The following is a 5,086-nucleotide window of genomic DNA, read 5'->3' as shown; positions in this document are numbered from 1 at the left end:
TAGCCACAGCGTGTGCTCACCTGGGGGGTCTAGAAGGAAAAAGATAGACGAGTCGGGAGAGGACAAGGTAGGTGAGCCTTAATGAGCTCAGGGCCCAGCACGGAGCTTGGCACATACAGATATCATCACCATTTGTTTCCTACCCGGTGAAGTAGACATTATTGATGGGACTATACGTGTGCCTTTCTGAGACGTAAATGGCCAGGACTGTGGAGCTAACTCCTCCTGGATCCTAGCACTGCTGGACGTGAACTGCCTACGTGATCTCAGTTTACTCACCCGAGTACGTGGAGACTGAAATACACCGATGATTGCATATCCTAGTTACAATGGTTGCATAATTTATACGAAGCACTTAGAATTATGCCTGACACACACAGAGTAAAAGGGGAGTGTTAACGGATTGTGATTCTCTTTTTTTTCTTTGTCACCTTCACTTTGGCCTTGAGGAAATTGAGGCTCAGAGAGAGTGGTTGACCTGCCCCAGGTCACACGACCAGAGAATGGTGACGCTGGGGCTCACTTCCACGCGCATACGATGCCACTACTCCCCGTTCAAATATTCCGAGCCCACAAGGGTTGAGATAGAAAGAGAAACTTGGGTACCTTTCAGCCTCAGGGCAAGGTCACTGCGAAGGCAGATGCCAGGAGCAGTGGCTGTGTCCAAAGACGGGAGAGAGTCGGCGGCGCCTGGGTGGCTCAGTCGGTTGAGCGCCTGACTTCGGCTCAGGTCATGATCTCGAGGTTCGTGGGTTCGAGCCCCGCGTCGGGCTCTAGTGCTGACAGCTCAGAGCCTGGAGCCTGCTGCTTCGGATTCTGTGTCTCCCTCTCTCTCTCTGCCCCTCCCCTGTTCACGCTCTCTCTCTCTAAAATGAATAAGCTTAAAAAAATTAAAAAAAAAAAAAAAAAAGAAGGGAGAGAGTCAACTGCACGAGGTTACGGGGTGAGGAGCACGGCGGGGTGGGGGTGGGGAGGCGCTCACGGCTCCTCAACACCCCCAGGAGGGGAAGTGGCTCTGGGTGACAGGAGTCTGCCGATCCTGGAACACCAGCGAGTGATCGTGCAGCAAAGAGTCAAAAAGAGACCTCAAGACCTCAGTCTCCCTCCCAGAGGGTGAGGCCCTGGCAACAGATAAACAGGAAGACGGTTTCCTGACACCACGGGGACAGACGCACAGACACGAGACCAGCACCCACGCCTGAGCGGTGGCGCTGAAGTGTCGTGCCCCAGCCCAACATCAAAGTGCCAGAAGCCCCTTCGGGTGCAGCATCCTTCCTTAGCAAGCCCGCGCCCGGCCACAAACGGGGCCCGGCCCCTGGAACCTGAGGGCAGGTACTCAGCCTCCAATCTTTCCAGCTGTGAAATGTGAGTGACCAGATCCGCCCCCCAGGGTGGTTCTAAGGACTGAGGTTAGATTACAGGGCAGGATAACAGAGCGTCCTCCTGTTCGGGGGACTGGGGGAGTAGTCTGAGCTGTCTATACACGAGGTCCCTGGTGGCCTCCAAAATACCGAGCTCTCCATCATCAGTGGTTAGAGAAGCCAGTGCCACCTCGAGAAGAGGTTGCAAAGGGGATTCGGTCGTTGAATGGGAGCCAGCCAGAATCTGTAGCCTTTGAAACTCTCATGGGCAGGCTGGGGCCTCTGATTCTGCAGGCAAAGACCAAAGCCTTCTTGATAAACAGCGCTATCTCCTTAATGAATGCATTGCTAAGGCATTCAAGTTCAAAGCCAGTACAAAACGGGCAGGCAAGAAGGGGAGAAGAACAGGAAGACAGGGTGGGGGCTGCGGACCCCCGAGGCCAGCAGACTTTTCTACCTAAAGGGCCGCCTTACTTGCCGGGATCCCCGAGACCCCGCCGGAAAGCCCGAGAAGGCTGGGCTGTGACAAAACCGGCCCCCTCCCAAGGCCTAGGGCGCACTGGTGTGCGGAGAGAGCGAGAGTCATGCTCACTGCCAGAAGCATCTTTGGGCTTCATAATTGTCGCTCTGAAAATCTGTCAGTGACCCCGAGGGGCACCGAGGCAGCTCTATGGAAAACAAGCAGACAGCAGCTGAGGGAACCAAAGCCTCAGTTATTCTGGGGACTGGAGCCTTTGAAAGGAGATGGGCTAATGTGGAGGGCAGGCTGTCCTCAGCTGCTTTTCTCCCTGTCCCCTCCCTTCCCACTTAATCGGGAGCCCCTGCCCAGCCCTGCAGCCCCAGGACCCCAGTGCCTGAGGATTCACCCCTGCAGGGGTGGGAAGGAAGGAACTAGACAGCATCCAGGTGCACAGGCCAGCTTTCTGAGGACCCCAGCCTGTGGCCTGGAGTCTGTCCCCTACCCCAGGCTGTGACCCTGGGTTCTGGACATGTTCCTGCTGATGCACTGTCTCCCACTCCCAGACTAGATGGTGAAGGCATTGCAGCCGTAGTCTTTTTCTACAGTACAATTCACTGTTTGGCCCAGGGGACATTTAGCACAGACTTAATCTCTAATGAGTACTTACCGTGACAAGTAACTTCTAATTTAATCTTGAAGCAATCTCTTGATACGGGTGCTGTTATGATTCCCATTTTACAGATGGAACAGTTGAGGCCCAGGGAGGGAAAGTAATTTGGGCGCAGCCACACAGTTAGTAAATGACGGAGCAGGGATTCGAACCAGGCAGTCTGGCCCTAGAGCCAGCTCTCACACTGTCATCCGTCCGTAGCTCTAATGCTGACCCTGTCTTGAGCGGCCATCCAGACCGCTCACCCGATTGATTCCCGATCCCTGGCCCCACCTTTAACCCCCAGGTGCTTCAGAGTCAGGCCTCCCCCTCCTCAACCTCCTCTCTCCAGCTCTGCTCCCCCTCCTGGGTTCGGGAGATGCTGCCACCTACAGGCCTCGTGTGCAAAGACGCAGAGCTCTAACAGGATCTGGGGCAGAAGGGTGGCCCCCGGGGACCCAGGCCTGCCGTCTTCTCCCACAGTGGCTAAGAGAAGGCAGAGGGGTGCAAGTTTCAGACCTGAGAAGTTCTGCGTCTGGGTTATTCTTCGATGATGATCCAGATCCCACAGGGGGAAAAAAAGGAGCAGGGGCTCTGAAGGAAAGTGTGCAGGAGGCACTGAGATGAGCTCCAAGAGGCACCCAACCATCTGGGATGAGTCAGTCCCCTGGTACGGTCCTGCCTGAAGACAGGAATTAATTGAGCTCAGAAAGAATATTTCCCGTTTCTGTCCCCTCCCTTTCTTTTGCAGCTCACTAAAGTCTTCAGCGACGGCACCCTAATCTAGCCGGAAGAAGTCCACAAAGCCACAAGCGTCCCCGTGCTTTAGACCTAGGATGCACTCTTCTCCACGTAATGGGGACAAGCCGCACAGACGGGTGACAGATGAAGAGAGGGCCCAACCTCTGGGGACAAACAGGTTTAGAACCTGCATCCATGATGCCGAAGGAGCTGCAAAGCCGGGCGTTGTCTGCCAAGGGACCGAGAGAAAAGGCAAGTCCCCACCTCTGGTTTTATTTCTAGACTTGCCACTGGGTTGCTATGCCAGCCTCCATAGCCACCTCCCTCGGGCCTCAGTTTTACATGGAAGGAGGAAGGAGGAAGGAGTGGGGGGGAAGGGGAAGAGAAGGGTGGCTAACTTTGCAGCGACAGAGAGGTGGGCACCGGGCAAGGTGCTTTACACAGAATTTCCCCCCAGCCCCCGGGGATGGCGGGTATTAGAGTCGTGTTTTACAAAGGAGAAAACGGGCTCAGGGAGGTGAACTCACACCCCCCCCCCCCGCCCCGCTGGAAGGTAAAACAATGACCCCAGAGATAACAATCATACCAATACGATGCTAGTATTTGACATTCATGAAATTCATGTTGTGCCCTGGACAGCATATTGACTTGTTTAAACCTCACCAAAACACCGCTACTTAGGTATTATTACCCCCATCTTACAGATGAGGAAACCGAGCATTAGACGCGTTGTTCCCCACTCCCCACGGCCAGCAGCACCACTGTCTTTCTCCCCCAGGTCACAGAGCTGTCACGAGGGCGGTGGCATTGGGGCACAAAAAGCACCGCGTGTTCTTCCAGAAGAAAAGCGGCCACTGGGCCTGCCTCTGCTGCCTTCCTGAAGTGGGTCCCTCCCCGGCAGCAGCAGGCCCTTAGCCTCTGTTGATGAATTGAAAGCCCAAGAGCTCGGTCCAGCTGACTGCGGTATCTTCCTGCGTCCCCAGAGCGTTGGAGTCGGTGGTTACAGAGACGCAGAGCTCAGCTGGGAAACATCCCGGAATAGGAGGCAAAGAACCGCTTTAGACAGGAGTGGGGAACGGCTCCTGGTTGATAAAAAAAAGTCAGAGACAGAGATGCAGAGAGAAACACACACACACAGAGAGCGACCGAGGCAGAGAGAGAGTGAGGGGGGAAAAGAGACAACCAGGGACCCCAGCAGGCCGGGGCTGGCCTGGGCGAGCCCCAGTGAGCCAGCCTCCAGCTGGAGTAGGGCCCACACGGGTCCCGGGGACTGACCCCGCCGTCCCACGCACACCCATGCACATGCCGTCTGCAGTCTCTCCTCGAGTCCCCCCTGCAGCACCGAGGGGTGGGGGCGCCTGGACTCTTCCGTAGGCTCTGCCCAGCGCCTCTCGACACCAGCCCAAAGTGAGCATCACTCAGAAGGAGAAGCCTCTGGCTCAGGGTCACCGGCCGGTGGGTGCCTCATGAAGGCCCGTGGGTGCTGGTTTTTGGAAGTGAGGCACGGGATGAAGGCCCTAGGCCACAGGAGGGTGATGGGCACAGGAACCTTCTCCACCTGCCTTCCCCACCCCCCCACCCCCGTGGGGAGCTCCAACCCAATAAGACAGGGGAGCCAAGGCATCTGTATCTCTCCATCTCTGGGGGGTCACTCCCCGTGAGCACCTCTTCCCCAAAGTCCATTTGGTTCTAGAAGGCCCCAGCTCTCAGGGGCCTGCTGCTCAGCATCCCCCGCCAAACCCACTCACCCTGCAGGTCTCGTCTGCTCTGGGAGCAGGACTCGGGGATTATCGGGCCAGTGGGGCGGGAGGAGATCAGGCCCTTCTCTGCATCAAATCTGGTCCCGCGTGGTCCCTGTCTGACCTTGTCACAAAC

The 5,086-nt window shown here is 56.4% G+C and overlaps 1 non-coding gene across 1 annotated transcript; it reads left to right on the top strand.

Moving 5' to 3' along the window:
* The first annotated feature begins 688 nt into the window (after window positions 1-688).
* On the top strand, window positions 689-773 carry TRNAR-UCG (transfer RNA arginine (anticodon UCG)). The gene has a single exon. It is a non-coding gene; the product is annotated as a tRNA-Arg (tRNA).
* The last annotated feature ends 4,313 nt before the right edge of the window (window positions 774-5,086 follow it).

Source organism: Panthera pardus, unplaced genomic scaffold, assembly GCF_024362965.1.
Source record: "Panthera pardus isolate Hobbes unplaced genomic scaffold, ASM2436296v1 HiC_scaffold_24, whole genome shotgun sequence".
Lineage (NCBI taxonomy): Eukaryota > Metazoa > Chordata > Mammalia > Carnivora > Felidae > Panthera > Panthera pardus.
This window is presented reverse-complemented; position numbering and strand designations above follow the sequence as displayed.